Source organism: Pongo pygmaeus, chromosome 6, assembly GCF_028885625.2.
Source record: "Pongo pygmaeus isolate AG05252 chromosome 6, NHGRI_mPonPyg2-v2.0_pri, whole genome shotgun sequence".
Classification (NCBI taxonomy): domain Eukaryota; kingdom Metazoa; phylum Chordata; class Mammalia; order Primates; family Hominidae; genus Pongo; species Pongo pygmaeus.
The window spans coordinates 104417190-104434773 of NC_072379.2; the positions used below are offsets into that span (position 1 = coordinate 104417190).

The 17584-nt window shown below is 41.6% G+C and overlaps 1 pseudogene; it reads left to right on the top strand.

Annotated features, from left to right (window-relative positions):
* Positions 1-123: 123 nt before the first annotated feature.
* On the top strand, positions 124-13177 carry LOC134739942 (DDB1- and CUL4-associated factor 13-like; annotated as a pseudogene).
* The last annotated feature ends 4407 nt before the right edge of the window (positions 13178-17584 follow it).

Sequence of the window (17584 nt, forward strand, 5' to 3'; positions counted from 1 at the left end):
CGGAAATTAGGTTTATTTTCAAAGTTACCATCGCAGCCATGGTTGAAAAATGAAGAAAGGTTATACCCAAAAGAAAAGGCGTGGCTGGACAGGCACTCGGTGACCTACACTTTCACCTCTTCTATGCTGTCGGTCGAGAGTCCTCTTTTTGAGGCATCGTTGGTATCTTTCTTCAAGAAGCTGTCTCCTTTAAGATTCGGCTTCGGTGATAATTTCCTCTTGGCACCCAGTTACGGGAGCCCCAAGGTAGTGTGATCTCTTTGCTGGCTTCTTCAGTACCTGGAAAGTTCCTGGACAGCTGGAATGTGGTCATATTCGTGTATATGAAAAACCAGCTTCCAAGGACTTACCTGAATTTCAAGCACGAATATGATTTAGCAGGCTACTTGCCACTGAGGTTATTCCGTCAGGGTTGACAACTGTTATTGAACGTCCTTATAGTAAGCGAACCCTTTCTCTTTCGAGACCTATTTATCTCCTTGTTTGCTGTCCATAGAGTGCAAAAAATACATTTCATTTTCTATGCAGACAATCTTTATTTTTATCTTGGCTCCCTTTCCTCAGTCCCCAGCACAGTCAGTGCTCAGTGAGCACCTAATGGCATATCTCATTTTGAAATAACATTAAGAGCTGGGCGCGGTGGCTCACGCCTGTAATCCCAGCACTTTGGGAGGCCGAGGCCGGCGGATCATGAGGTCAGGAGTTCAAGACCAACCTGGCTAACATGGTGAAACCCCGTCTCTTATAAAGATACAAAAAAAATTAGCCTGACGTGGTGGCACGCGCCTGTCATCCCAGCTACTCGGGAGGCTGAGGCAGGAGAATCGCTTGAACCGGGGCGGGGCGGGGCGGGGCCGGGAGGGGGGGCTGCAGCGGGTTCCTAATGGATGGTTGCAGATTTCTCTCACTAAGCAACAAAGCATCGTAGATACTCCTTAGGGCTAGGTGAGTGGAAGGTGACCATACACTGCTACCTGGTGCGTCCGAGACCACGATGAGCCGTGTTCCAGGTCTTCCAGCTTCCTCTCTCTCCTTTTTTTTCTACTTTGTTTCTGTATCTTCCTCTCAGTACTTCTCTTTTTGTTCTCTTTAGCCCGTTTTTCTAAGCTTTTACTCTCATTCTGTTGAGGTCTTCTGGGTAGGCACCTGAGGACGGAGTAGTGAATAGTAAGACTATTTAGCTTGAGCTTCATATTCACGAAGATTCAAATTAGACTCTTAATGTTATTTATTTATTTATTTTTTGAGACAGAGTCTCGCCCCGTCACCCAGGCTGGAGTGCAATGGCGTGATCTCAGTTCACTGCAACCTCTGCACCCCCGGGTTCAAGCGATTCTCCTGTCTCAGCCTCCCGAGTAGCTGGGATTACAGGCACGTGCCACCACATCCGGCTAATTTTTTTGTATCTTTATTAGAGACAGGGTTTCACCATGTTGGCCAGTTTGGTCTTGAACTCCTGACCTCATGATCCGCCACCTCGGCCTCCCAAAGTGCTGGGATTACAGGCGTGAGCCACCGCGCCCAACTCTTAATGTTATTTCAAAATGAGATATGCCTTGACAGATTAGAGATATGTTCACATGCAGCTTTATTAATTAAAGATCTAAAACATACCATAACTTAGTAAACCAATATTGGCATCTCTTCTTCTTTTTGTTTATTGAAAGCCTTAGAAATTGGAATTGGCCAGGCCCTTTCTCAACTTCCGTGCTAAACTTTCTGTTGCTTTTGTCTGCCTCTCCTCACTTTCTCTCCTGCTTCTTGTTCAAGCCCACCAGTGGAAGGCATGGTGGTTACTTTTCCTCAGGAAACCTTCAGTGCTAGAGTAACTCCTTGAACTTTAAGAAGGTTCCTTCCTTGGCCATGTGGCACTCGGTTTTAAAGATGGAGACCACCGAGGGTGAGCAGAACCACATCTGGTCACTTATCAGAACTCATTCGCAGAATCTCGCTTGAGCAGAACAAAACAGAAGTGAGCCGCCACTGCTCATCTTCAGTCACAGCCTAGCACTGCTTCTGCCAGTCAGCCGAGCTCAGGGGCCTACCTTCCTGAGAAGGAACTGGCCGTGACTGGCAGAGCCAGTGAGATCTGATTGGGCAACAAGATAATTGTGATTTTTTTTTTAAATCCTCCCCAAACAAAAGTGTTTAAACAATAGCATCTCACTGAAGGCACAACTGTTCAAAATCTGGGAAGAATGTTCAGATGACTGTATCACATTGACTACAACACTGGTCATTTTCTGATTTGTTCCTCAAATCTGAGGAAAGAGCTAGATGCTCTGGGAACAACATGTTCCAGGTCTACTCTACCAGGGCTATTTGGAAAAGAATCCCTGTAATATAAAATGGTTCTGTCTATCTGAGGTAGTATTATTGAGCTCTATCTGTGGTGGTATGATTATGGCTAAGTTACCTACATAATTTGTCATTGTTTTACTTTCTCTCTGTGGCTTTGAACACATGTGCCAGACTGTGACACTTGGGATTTAGGAATGCTCAGAAGGCCAGAAAGGAAACTATATTTAGTCAACCATATATTAGCTATATTAGGCATCTCATTGGCTAACTATAATTTTTTTGTTTTTCTCAATGGGAATACAAAGTTTTGGTCATCTTATTGGCAAGATGAGACTTTGTAACTCATTCCCAACCAATATTTGTCTCCTTTTCTGAAAAGATATTGTTTAATACCAAATTCAAAACCTGACTTTTGCTTATAAACACAAATGGATGTTTTGTTTTCACTAATGAATTCAATAATCATTTTAGAAAAATTTTAAGATAACCAAATTTATTTAAATTGTACAATAGATTGATTTAATAGGCTCAGTAAATTAATCTCAAAGTAATCTGAGGCCTCTTAAACTTTTCATTTTAAAACATATTTTGATTTACGAATTGCAAAGTACAAAGAGTTCTGTATACACTTCACCCAGTTTCCCCTAATGTTAACATCTTCTATAACCATCATACATTTGTCAAAACAAAAAAAATTAGTATTGGTGTGTTACTACTGACTAAACTAAAGAATTTTTCAAACTTCATCAGTTGTCCACTAATGTCTTTTTTACTCCCCCAGGATCCAATCCAGGAAACCACATTTAATGTAATGAGTGTCACAGGTGATCAGAAACTATCTGGGGCCAGTGGTGCAGGCAGTAAGAAGAATTTACCAAGACAGTTGTAGGTAAAGAAAGGCAGATTTATTTGAGAAAGTAGGAAAATGTATTGCAAGGGTGCAACAGGCAGGTCAGCGAAAGAGGAGCTGACTGTACAGAGTCAAAAGCTTGCTAGGGATTTTATAGGATGGTGCTTGTGCTCTGCGCTTGAAGAAGACTTTGTGCAGTATTGGTAATGCCGAGGTTGCAGTGAGCTAACTTGCATTTTTCTATCAGCCAAGAGTCAGGTGATAGCTCAGCACAGGAAGATTGTGAGTGATTTATGCATGAGGGCTATGTGTCCTGGACCATGAAGAAAGGCAGACTTATAGCTTATCTATCTGTTTTCTTTCCCCTGGTCCTGCTTTGCTTTCCCCTGGTCCTGCCAGCCTGACTCCTTTTCCCGAATTAGGACTCTACCTTTCTTCACACCCTGACACAGCAACAATGACTAATCTTTGGCATGTGGTTGAAGGTCTCATCTTCCAACTGCTTCTTGCTGACCAGGGGTGTATAGTTGGCCCTACCTAGGATTGTTAGTCGGTCAGGAGGTTATGTAGGCCTAAATCCCTGAGTTGGGACTTAAATTGGTCAGGGTTGCTATGAGACTATGGGGGAACAGCATTTGTAGCCTAAAATTTTGTTCTGCTGCATTCAAAGGAAAGTTATGGAGTTCTTAGTAGCTGATACCTTTGCTGTAGTACTGTTTTGGTTTGAAATTGTTGTATCCTAGAAAACACAAAATCAGATGTAGTATTAACAATACATTATGCAAATAAACAAACTAATATGAGCTTTATTATAGGCAGAAGAAGTTGAGCAACCCATGGCCAAATTTAACTGGAGAAGCTTTGAAATAGTTGTGCTGAAAAGGAATCTTGAGGAACTCTGTTTTGAAGGCCTTTAATATTTTTATGTTGTCTGTTACCTTTTCTAAACTTTCTTCTATCTGACCTGAGTTACTGATGTAAAAGCAACGTTTTATTTAACAGCATGCAGGTACCACCTGCTTCAGCGGGAAGCACGTCCAAAGTGAGTTGGTTCTGCAAAACATACCCTGCCAGCCAGTTCAGGGCCTGCCGTTGGGCTTCAATGGCCGTGATTGTAGCTTCCCAAGATTGCTGGACTAGGATGGTGAGATTATGAATACTGCACTTAAGCATGGGTATATCTGCAAACCAAAAGATTGCACTGGCTACAGAATGTCCTAGGTCATTTTTCTCTATGACAGGATTATTATTGGTGAGGATGCCAAATGATGGGAGACTAAGTACTGCTTCTGATGGCCTTTGGAGGGACCAACATAAGAAGGATTTTAAATTTGGAGCTTGGCCAGAGGTTACGAAGTCTGAGGAGTTATATATATGCACTCCAGATATTGCTGCAACTGTAGTGTAAGTGCCTCTTCACTTAATAGACAAGGCTAGAAATATATTAGATCTGTATAAAAAGAAGAACCCAGTTCCTTTTAATGAAACTCCTGAAGAGGAACCTCACAACCAGGCATAGGTGTGATTAGATTCCAGTATGGTTTGCATAAATAGAGGGATCCCATGGTCCCTTGGGATTAAATGTGGTTGGGCAGTGACCCAAAAAGTAGTTATCCATGCATAAGGGGGTAAAAGTTTGACTTGTAGTGTTATGTGAATGTGGGGCCTGACAGATATGATTTTTGAATATTAATGGGATAAGAGAAAATTGAGGAAAAGATGTAGATGTATTAGTGAAGTTGAGAAGTCGTCCAGTTTTGACTGCTATTTCTATATATTCCATCCTGGCTGCTGAACTATTTATAGGCATAAAAGAATTGTTATAAATCTTTCTGGCATGAACTTTGTTGTTTCGTCACCATAGAGAAAAACCGTGGAGGTACACAGTGAACTTGTTAAGCGTCATTGTATGGTTTCCATTCTGGTTTGTTTGATTATAGCTGACAGTGTAATTGCAATGGACTTGTGTGTTAAAGCCCCTGGCAAAGGGCCAGACTCCTTGGAATTTCTAGCCTTATAGGCCGTCTCTGGTGCCCTCCCTATTTGCTTGGTCACCATGGATGATTGGCATGAGGGATCGATTGACCTAGGTTTACCTCATAAACCTGTATTTTTGGTGTGCGTGTACCTGGTGTAGTTGAATCCAGAGTATTGGGCTTGTGTGTTAGCAATTTCTTCTATAGACAGTGGAACAGCTAGGAGTGTAATGTCATTCTCGAGTGACTGCCCATGTGAGCATATCCAGTGGTTAGTGCTGTGTGTTGTATTAGCAACCTGAGATATTACTGGTTAGAGTGGGTGCTGGGTGCAGCCATGGAAGCAATAGTTAGCCATGATAGACAGAATAAACACAGAAGAATATTTAAGGAAAATGACAATATAAGTAAACTCAGGGAGACAGGAAAGAAGAAAGGCTGTAAAGAGTATGAAAAAAACCAAACAATTAGTACCTCAGCATATCAATGTTGTGGCATGGGGGTAAATAACATTGCTAGGACAAAGATAAAGAAATTTCCCCTGGGCTGTAGTTTTGGAGGTCCCCCTGCAAATAGCAATTGTGTACTATCTCCCTTATAAAAGCATTAATATCAACAGAGTGAAGCTGCTCAAGAGAGGCAGTTGGATAGTTACTGAGAACTTGCAGTAGAATTGAATAAAAAGAGTCAGCTTTAAGAATAACATTTAAGGGCCAGGCACGGTGACTCACACCTGTAATCCTAGCACTTTGGGAGGCCAAGGTGGGCAGATCACCTGAGGTCAGGAGTTCGAAACCAGCCTGGTCAAAACGGTGAAACCCCTTCTCTTTTTTTTTTATTATTATACTTTAAGTTCCAGGGTACATGTGCACAATGTGCAGGTTTGTTACATATGTATACATGTGCCATTATGGTGTGCTGCACCCATTAACTCGTCATTTACATTAGGTATATCTCCTAATGCTATCCCTCCCCGCTCCCCCTACCTCACGACAGGACCTGGTGTGTGATGTTCCCCTTCCTGTGTCCAAGTGTTCTCATTGTTCAATTCCCACCTATGAGTAAGAACATGAGGTGTTTGGTTTTCTATCCTTGTGATAGTTTGCTGAGAATGATGAGGTGAAACCCCTTCTCTACTAAAAAAACTACAAAAATTAGCTGGGCGTGGTGACACACACCTGTAGTCCCAGCTACTTGGGAGGCTGAGGCAGGAAAATCACCTGAACCCGGGAGGCGGAGGTTGCAGTGAGCCAAGATCAGGCCACTGCACTCCAGCCTGGGTGACAGAGTGAGTCTCTGTCTCAAAAAAAAAAAAAAAAAAGAATAAGGTTTAAAGGACGTGCTGGATTTATTTCCATTAACTTTAAGGGAGATTTAAAAATTCTAGGTTGTTTGGTTTAACAAAACCTCTTTTACCTTTTTTAAAAATTTAAATGAGTTTCCAATGTTTACCTTCTAGTTAGACTGTAAATAATGAGTATCATCTCAGCACTAGCAGCTGAGTAACAGCAGATTTAAAGCAGGCAGAAAAAAAGAGAGGAAGATAGAGAGCTTTAGAAGACTCTACTTAACTCTATAGTGCAGGTTAACCATTTGAGCTATGAATTTTTTTGTTGTAGTTTTTCCATCAGTTTAAAATGTGCACAAAATTATAATAGTGAAAGAGATCCGATCTAGCCCACCTGCCCCTCTTGCCTTTAGCTTGTAAGCTGCCTTAATCATTCCAGGGCTTTTGGGCTGAGTTAATTTTAGAAGACATCTGGGTTATAGTTTAATGATAATAGCCCTTCCCCCAAACTCAAACACCTTTTTAAAGCTAGTGAGTGGCCATCAGGCTAGGGGGTGGAGAGGAGCCTGATTTCTGCTAAGGCGTAGACATAGATTGCCAGCCATTCCTGTAGATAACACCACTATTGTAGGTTGGCTTTTTGAGGTATCTTTTCAGGTTTTTTGAATGTCTGACACCCATGGCTCTACCTGGACCCACCAATCCCACTCCTGCAATCTCACCCAAAAGCGATTCAGTGTGCAGGAGGACAGCTTCCACTCCCTATGATTTCATCTCTACCCCAACCAATCAGCAGCAACCCCAGCCACCCCCACCCCTCTCCTAAACTGCCTTTGAAAAACCCCTAAACTACGATCTTTGGACGAGGCACGTGGCATGGCTGGCCTCATGTCTATTAAACTTTTTCTGTACTGTAATGCTGTACTCTTTCTTTGTACAGCAGGCAGGAAAAACTCCTCGGGTGGTTACACATCCAACCCAAAACTCAAGACTCAAACCCCTGTATGGCTCTTGTTCTACTGGATGGGCCTGGGGCTCAGATGTTCCTCTTATACAAGGAATGAACCTCTGGGTTGGCTACTCCTGTATTCCCTCACTGGGAACACACATGCAGGTGCATCTGTCCCACAGGGCCATTCTAAGGGTATGCTCAAGTTATTCCTCTCAGGGGCATTTACCCTACACTTTGACAAGAGGTTTAACCTTCCTAAGTTTCCATTTTCTCATTCCCATTTTGCAGACAGGAAATGAGAGTTGTAGTGGGATTTAAATTTTATAATCATAAGAGATCATTTAGAAGAGTGCCTGGTACAGACTAAGAACTGAGGAAATGTTACCCGTTCTAGCCACTGTGTTCCAGAAACAGTGGAGTGGGTGCATCAATGTTCTGATTGGGTGGGTAAGAAGCAGCTAAGACTTAGTGCTAGAACAAAAGTCATTTAAGGAAATCAGACTTTGGCTAGAGCGAATTAGAGTTGTAAAGAAGAATGTTCCATTGATAAAATGAAAGAAATATGAAATGAGAATATAATTCTTGAAAGCAAATAAAATGCAGTTTTTCATTACTGAAAACTATGTGGGGCAGAAGTCATGCTAATCCTCCCTTTGTGGGTCTACTTTTAGTCTATTTGTGTCATCACCATTTCAAGCTTAGCTCACATTTAAGCAATGAATAGACAGGGAAAGTCCTCTAATTTGTACAGGTTAATTTTATTTTTATTTTTATATTTTTGAGACCGAGTCACACTCTGTCACCCAGGCTGGAGTGCAGTGGCCCAATCTCGGCTCACTGCAACCTCCACCTCCCGGGTTCAAGCGATTCTCATGCCTCAGCCTCAAAAGTAGCTGGGATTACAGGTGCGCCACCATGCCCAGCTAATTTTTGTATTTTTAGTAGAGATGGGGTTTCACCATGTTGGCCAGGCTATTCTCAAACTCCTGGCCTCAAGTCATCCTCCCAAAGTGCTGGGATTACAGGCATGAGCCACCGTGCTGGCCGAGGTCATTTTTATAATAATTACAGGTACTATAATTAAGTTTCTTTAAAAAGGCTTATTGTATAATAACTATTTTATAATAACATAACTTAGCCTTTGAATAGTGCTTTGCCTTTTTCAGAGAACTTTCAGGGTCATTTTTTTTATGTGATCTTTGAGTTACAGGATGGTGTAGGAATTATAATCCACATTTTGCTAATGCAGAAACTGAAGTTCAGAGGGAAGAAAGTGTATCAGAAAAGGCTTCCTAGGGGAAGTGACACAGCATTGTAGCTTGAGAGATGTGTAGGTGATTCCTCAAGTAGATGGGGGCTGGGGAGTTTTCAGCAGAGGTGCTGCAGAGGGTAGGGCATAGTGATAGAGGAGGGGGAGTTCTATAGTGGGACCAAATACTTTGATATATCTGATGCTTTGGGTAAGGGGAGCAGTGTAGAGTCAGGGCTTTGTATATCAGACTAGGAGTTTGGACTTTATTCTCTGCCAGGGAGGTGCTTTCAGGCAAAGGAGAGTAATATGATCAGATTTCAGTTTAGGAAGATCACTATGTCAGTAGTGTAGAAGCTGAACTGGCAAGATGTTTAGGTGGTAGGTTCAAGCTAGCTGATATTTTCTAAACCTATTGGTCATGAGGTCTCAGTTCCCGGGTATGGTGACAGTGAGCAAGTGTAGACAGCCAGGTTGGCACTAGCAGCATAAACTGCTTGTGAAAAAAGCACAGCATTTAGACACGGAAACCACTGGCTCATGTCCTGGATTTGTCAGATCTACAAATTTTCCTGGAGCATTTGCCACTTAATTTCCTTTGGCTTACCTCATCTGTGTAATGAGGGTATTTGTATGGCACCAGCTTTGCATATGTTAACATTGATGAAATACTTCAAATAAAACAAATCGGAACTTGGGAATGAAGACAGATATGAAGATGCCACAGGCTGGTCCCAAAATCATAGCCAAGGATGGATGGAGGGCTTAGCAGGTTGCCTATGCTATATAAGCAGGGTTCATAAGAGGTTTTAAGATTCAGTTTTGAGCAGCCTCTATCATAAATAATTATTCAAAGGACTTCCATGTTTTATTGTCTCCCTGAAAAGCAGAGTACCCACAAAGATTTATACAGAGTTTTCAAGTTTAACATTGTATTATAGCCAGCACTCTCTCTTGAAATCAGGTGGGAAGCAAAACAAAATGTCCACTAGTTCTGAATGAATGGTTTATTTATCCTATTTGCAGTTGCACAGAGAACTGACTTCCTCCGAAGGAGAAAACAGTTGATAGATCTTCTGAGACAATAAACTGGGTGAACGAGGGGCTTTGTTTCAAGCGTGCTAGACAGAATTTTTCCAGGATCTGAACTTCCTGTATCTAGGGTGGGAAGCCCAGAGAAATATACAGTAGCCCTTCCCTCCTAATTCTAACCCTGCTGAATTTGTGTCAGAACCACCAAGATCAGATTCTGAGTGACATCATAGCATTTATTAGGAGAGAACAGATCACTGAAGGTGACCACTTTCAATGTTAGCTAGTCACATACCCAGGATGTCTATAATCTTATCAACAACAGAAATCAGTCTTCTAACATGATGCAAAGAGGGGAAAGAAAGAAATGCCTGAGTGGAGGCTGGCCAGGAAAATTCTAATGCTGATGAATTAACGGCAATGGAAGTTTGTATATCATTTCTCTAGCAGGCATAGGAAGGTACTTTACATAGTGGGTTTCTAGAAAGTTAACTATTTTAATTTGTTGATTTATTTTTGAGTCTGGCTCTGTCGCCCAGGCTGGAGTGCAGTGGCACGATCTCAGCTCACTGCAACCTCTGCCTCCCAGGTTCAAGCAATTCTCCTGCCTCAGCCTCCCAAGTAGCTGGGACTACAGGCATGCACCACTGCACCCAGCTAATTTTTGTATTTTTAGTAGGGATGGGGTTTTGCCATTTTGGTCAGGCCAGTCTTGAACTCCTGACCTCAGGTGATCTATCCACCTCAGCCTCCCAAGTGCTGGTAAAAACTTAACTATAACTGTGATTTTTTCAAATGGAATTTTCTTCTAAATACACTTTAGGAGTTGGTCATTTAAAGGAATATTTTGGAGAATCTGCTTGTGAACATTCTTTTTTTTTGAGAGAGTCTTATTCTGTTGCCCAAACTGGAGTGCAATGGCGTGATCTTGGCTCACTGCAACCTCCACCTCCCAGGTTCAAGCGATTTTCCTGCCTCAGCCCCCTGAGTAGCTGGGATTACAGGTGCGTGCCACCACGCCTGGCTAATTTTTGTATTTTTAGTAGAGATGGGGTTTCACTATGTTGGTCAGGCTGGTCTCGAATTCCTGACCTCAGGTGATCCATCCACCTCAGCCTCCCAAAGTGTTGGGATTACAGGCATGAGCCACCACACCCGGCCTGCTTGTGAACATTGTTTATGTTTCATGGGCTTGTATTTTTTTATACTTTCCACCCATTCGAATTTTTTAAAGTGATAAACATTTGTCATTAATTGTCTTACAAGCTCAATAAATTGGTATTTGCTTTCTGAAGCAATTTATTATTGTTGCTATTTTCCTTGAGGGAAAAGCAAGGTTTCTGTGTTTGTTTTAAACCACTCTGCTTTCTTATTTTTCTTTGTTGATTTTTTCCTCTTCTAGTATGACCAATGGTGAGAAGCCTGAGTTTATTGACTTTGACTAGGAATTTACTGACTTTGACTTTGTAATCAAGGCAGGTGACCACCTTTTTGATGAGGCCTGAGAGAATAAGAAAAGTCCCAATCACCTCACCACCCACCTACGGAAATGTATATACACCCCATGCCCCTGTCACACTGACCCTGAAATGTCATCATAATACATTCTCTATCTTAGGCTAACGGCTTCATGTTCTAAAATACAAATACCCTGGAGAATTATTGGATTAAATGGTCTATTACAGCATAATGCTTTAATGAGAAATTATCTGAATATTTTTCTCCTGGCAGTAAAAAATAAAATAACGGGAGTTTTAATGGGAGTATAGCAAGAAAGAGATAGTCTTGGAATCTGGGCACCATCCCAGGAAGACAGACTTAACTAAAGGGAAAAGTTCTAGGCTGCCAAGGAGCTGTAAAAGGGATACTGAATGCCTGGGAAGTATGATGGAGAAGCTGCTCAGTATTGAAGAAAAGGAAAATGCAAAGCAGAGCTAAGGCAAACTTGGATTTATGACACAAGTTAGCTTAGGGAAGACTGAACTCTTAGCATCTTTAATTTCATTGTTTGCCAATCATTTGAGAAGAAAAACCTGAACATTTCATACATTCCTTCTAGTATTAACTGATCACTCATATGTACTGGACACTTTCTTAAGTGCTGATCATACAAAGTAGAACAAGATATTCTTGTCCTCAAAGAGTTTATATTTTAAAGGGAGAGACATGGCTGGATGCAGTGGCTCATGCCTGTAATCCCGCCACTTTGGAAGGCCAAGGCAGGTGGATTGCTTGAGCTCTGTAGTTTGAGACCAGCCTGGGCAACATGATGAAACCCCATCTCTACAAAAAATACAAAAATTAGCTGGGTGTGGTGGCCTGAGCTTGTAGTCCTAGCTACTTGGGAGGCTGAGGTGGGAGGATGGCTTGAGCCCAGGAGGCGGAGGTTGCAGTGAGCCAAGATCACACCACTGCGCTCCAGCCTGCGTGACAGACCCAGGCCTTGTCTCAATAAAATAAAATAAAGGGAAAGATAGGACAAAAACTATATATATTTTCAAGTTGTGATAAGTGCAGTGAAGAACACGAAACGTGTTTTTATATATATATTTTTGTTTTCTGCTTTACAATTAGATTGCCCTACAAAATCTATGGTAAAACAGAGATAAATTGGTAAGGGCTGCAGTCTTCATAATCTACATAAAAACTATGATTGACTCAGATCCTATAGGAGGAAATTTCTGGGGATAATACTGTGACACTCTCAGTACTCTTTGAAATTCTGTAGAGCGAAGAGCTTGTGGAGTCTGGCAGGAAGAGCAACCAAGGTGAAGGTGAAGATGTTGAGCTGGAATCTGGACAACTATGTCCACAAAACCAAGTTGGACTTACAGATTGTTCCAAGAAACTATGATCCTACCTTACATCCTTTTGAGATCCTGCAAGAATGTGTAAGAGTTTTAAATGCTACCAAACTGGAAGGAGTATTTGCAAAACCATGCCTGGCTTGGCTGGATGGTCACGAGATGGAGTCAGTTGCTTGGCAAAGCATCCAAAGAGACTGGCTACTGTCCTTTCTGGGGGATGTGATGGAGCAGTTAGAATTTGGAACCTGACTCAACTGAAATGTATCCGTATAATACAAGCACATGAAGGTTTTGTACGAGGAATACATACTCACTTTTGTGGGACTTCTTTTTTCACTGTTGGTGATGACAAAACTGTGAAGCAGTGGAAAATGGATGGGCCAGGCTATGGCGAGGAGGAAGAGCCATTACATACAATATTGGGAAAGACAGTGTATACTGGGATTGATCATCACTGGAAAGAAGCTGTTTTTGCCACATGTGGACAGCAAGTAGACGTTTGGGATGAACTAATAACTAATCCTATATGTTCACGACCTGGAGATTTGACAGTATATGTAGTGGTAAATTTAATGCAATTGAGACATTTATCTTGGGGAGTTGCGCTTCTGACAGGACTATAGCACTGTATGATATGAGGCAAGCTACTCCTCTGAAAAAGGTTATCTTAAATATGAGAACAAATACAATCTGTTGAAACCCTATGGAAGCTTTCATTTTTATGGCGGCAAATGATGATTATAACTTACTTACTTTTGATATGCATGCACTCATATAATGGTCCATATGGATCATGTATCTGCAGTGCTTGATGTGGATTACTCTTCCATTGGGAAAGAGTTTGTGTCTGCTAGTTTCGATAAATCTATTTGAATCTTTCCTGTAGACAAAAGTCAAAGCAGGGAGGTATATCACACAAAGTGAAAGCAACATATTATCTGTGTAAAATGGACTTCTGACAGCAAGTATATTATGTATGGATCTGATGAAATGAACAGTTACCTATGGAAAGCTAATGCTTCTGAAAAATTGAGTATGCTTACATCACAAGAAAAAGCAGCCAAGTATTATAACCAGAAACTGAAGGAGAAATTTCAGCGTCATCCTCATATACAACTGATAGCTCGTCATTGACATCTACCAAATTCTGTCTACAGCCCAATTCAGGAACAGTGCATCATGAAAGAAGCTTGTAGACAAAAGGAAGTGAATCACATTAAACACAGCAAGCCTGGATCTGTGCCAATTGTGTCAGAGAAGAAGAAACACATAGTGGCAGTTGTAAAATAATATTTGGCATTCCTAACAATCCTGATGTATAATTACTTGTTACTTTTGATTTGAGAACTCTACAAATAAAAGTGCTGAGACTAGATTAATTGTAAACATTTCAGTTATATATGTAGAGCTTTATTGTTGCTCCTTTTAGCTACCCTGATAAATGATTCTTAAAGGTGGCCTAGTTGATAAGACTGTCTGTTTTATCCTTAATCTGTGTTCTTCTTTCATTGAAGGATACAGTACTTACAGTACTTGCAACTAACTCATTTTTTCCTGTTTTTTTTTTTTTTTTTTGAGACAGAGTCTTGCTGTGTCACCTGAGCTGGAGGGCAGTGGCGCAATCTCGGCTCACTGCAACCTCCATCTCCCAGGTTCAAGCAATTCTCCTGCCTCAGCCTCCTGAGTAGCTGGGACTACAAGTGCTAATTTTTGTGTTTTTAGTAGAGACAGGGTTTCATCATGTTGGTCAGGCTGGTCTTGAACTCCTGACCTCGTTATCCTTCCGCCTCGTCCTCCCAAAGTGCTGGGATTACAGGTGTGAGCCACCGCACCCAGCCATTTTTTCCTGCTTTGTTTTTTGGAGATGGTGTCTCGCTCTTGTTGCCCAGGCTAGAGTGCAATGGTGCGATCTTGGCTCACTGCAACCTCCACCTCCTGGGTTCAAGCGATTCTCCTGCCTTAGCCTCCTGAGTGGCAGGCACCTGACACCATGTCAGGCTAATTTTTTTTTCTTTTTTGTATTTTTAGTAGAGACAAGGTTTCATTATGTTGGCCAGGCTGGTCTCGAACTCCTGACCTCATGATCCGCCTGCCTTGGCCTCCCAAAGTGCTGGGATTACAGGCGTGACCCACCATGCCCGGCCTTTTTTCCTTTACAGATATACTTACTTTCTCTCTGATCTATTATTGTAGACACTGTATATTCAAATTGACATTTAAGACCAAACATTTCTTCTGATACCTTTAATATTACTTTGAAAATGATTGCAATGATGTTTCTTCCTGTGATTCCACATAACATTTAGAAGAATGATGTCAACTGCTTATAACTGAATTTATTTCTAGTGCTTTATTTTTATTTGGCTTTTTGACTCTTTCAAAACAATCAGCCTGCATTTATATAACTTTTATAAATAATATTATAATTTAGATCAAGTTAAGATAATAAAACTTCCTTTCAGCATTGAAAAAAAAAGAAATTCTGTAGACTCAACATTCTAAACACTGAGGGGCTCCTCAGAGCCAATTCTAATAATTAAACAGGTGAGATTAACTGCTGCCTGTGTGGTTTGATGTTAAACCCTACCTTCTGTTTGCTATGCCCACCCACTGTACAATGCCCACCCTCCTGTTACATATCCCAAAATTCCAGGCTTGAGAATTCTAATAGACTGGCCTCAGAAGAAGAAAACAGGGAAATGTGATTAGTCATGAAGCAGCTGGTGACAAGGAGAGAGGAATGAGGAATATGCCCAGAGCCGTGGAAAAAAACTAACAAAACTGACTGAAGATGCTCCACATAGGAGAGTGAATTCGCACCATTTCAACATCAGTAACTTAGGTAATGAGAAGAGGGAGAGTGGTGAACAGAATTCCTTTTAAGTTTAATATTGTAGGGGTTGCATGCAGTGGCTCATGCCTGTAATCCCAGCACTTTGGGAGGATTGCTTGAGCCCAGGAACTTGAGACCATCTTGGGGAACATGGCAAGACCTTATCTCTACTAAAAATACACACACACACAAAAATTAGCTGGGCACAGTGGTGCATGCCTGTAGTCCTAGCTACTTGGGAGGCTGAGGTGGGAGGATTGCTTGAGCCTGGGAGGTCAAGACTGCAGTGAGCTGTGATTGCATCACTGCACTCCAGCCTGGGCAACAAAGCAAGACCCTGCCTCAAAAGAAAAAAAAAAAAGCATAGCATGGGGATCCCATGCACAAAACTCCAAAGTAAGCCCTTGAGGACTTGTTGCTCAGCGTTAAGGCGGTACTATAAATATGTACTATGCATGCATAGTCCTAAACACTTTCTTAGCAAAGCATGTGATTACTAAAGCCATAGAAGCAAGAAGACAGGGAGATAACTTAATGTTATTTTTATATTAAAAGGTTAATTGTACTATCATTAATAGAATACCAAGGAACCATGCAAAATATGTCTATGCCTTGTTCTCATGTACCTACTGGTGAAAGGCAGGAGAATTAATTAGAGCAATCAAATAAAACTATCTTCTCAGGTCTTTTAGTGGCACACATTTTTGTCTGCCCAGCATTCCTTGTGGGAAACATGCTCCTCCTCCAACACTCCAAAGTATTCCTGGTCATGTGGTTTGGGCCAGGGATGAGTATGTGATATAGGCTCAGCCAATCAGTATATTTTATTCCTCTCATCACAGTGACTGGCTCATGAAGGAGTATGTAATATATGATGGACCGTTTGAAAGTCTCTGGGTGTTTTACCAGAGAGTTTCCAGAAAAATGTCACTTTTTTGGATCATAGGCTCTAAAATCTCTAGAGGTCTGGAGCAGCCAGGATCCATCCATCTTGCTGCTACATAGAGGGGGCTAACTTGAAGATGAAGCAAAGTAGACGCAAAGAATGCTAGGAAGAATAGGGAATGGGGGAAGAAAGAGTCCAAACAGACATTTTGTCCATGCTAAGAGATCCTTGTGTGAATGAAGCTCAGTAGAAGGATAGATTCCTATTAGCCTATTAGCAAGGGGACAGTTGGTGGGGCAGAGGGGGTATGACTCACTGTAGAATCATTTATCCTTGTCAGGAGGGGCCAAGCTCCCCCAGGAAACTGACAGTGGTAGGGGAATGATGATAACAAGTAACGAGTCTGGGACTTACTTGCAGTTATTTGCCTTTCGGTAACTTCAAGACTGATGAATATGCACCCACTTTCCTGGAAGCCTTCTTGTGCCCTCTGCTGCCTTAATGTCAACTTGAGTTACCTGATTCACCTGAGATACTGTCAAAGTCCAACATAATGGTTTTGTTGTCTTACTCAAGTGTCTGACTTTAAGATGTTTGGAGGCAGGGCCTGTATCTCCTACTTCTGCATCTTCATGCTTTGCACAGCCCCAGAACCCAGTAAGCATTTCAGTGATGCTTGGATGAGTGAATCTGATAAGGCGTATAGAAATAGAAGCCCTGAAATATTAGCCTGAAAAATTCATGGCTTTGCATTGAAGTATTGCCTCTCCAAGCATCCTCTTAAAAAATACAAATACGCAGAGGAGACATAACATGTTTAACCAGCGACCAACAATTCTCATTTTTGGCAGTTATCAGAATGAAGGTGTCAGAGGTGTTAAACAGAACAACTCCATCTTGAATAGGAGCTGGGTAAAATAAGGCTGAAACCTACTGGGCTGCATTCCCAGATGGTTAAGGCATTCTAAGTCACAGGACAAGATAGAAGATCAGCACAAAATGCAGGTCATAAAGACCTTGCTGATAAAACGGGTTACAGGAAAGAAGCCAGCAAAAACCCACCAAAACCAAGAGTGACCTCTGGTTATCCTCACTACTACACTCTCACCAGTGCCATGACAGTGTACAAATGCTATGGCAATGTCAGGAAGTTACCCTATAAGGTCTAAAAAGGGGGAGGCATGAATAATCCACCCCTTGTTTAGCATATTATCAAGAAATAACCATAAAAATGGGCAACCAGAAGCCCTTGGGGCTGCTCTGTCTATGGAGTAGCCATTCTTTTGTTCCTTTACTTTCTTAATAAACTTTCTTTCACTTTACTGTATGGATTCACCCTGAATTATTTCTTGCATGAGATCCAAGAACCCTCTCTTGGGGTCTGGATTGGGACCCCTTTCCTGTAACAAA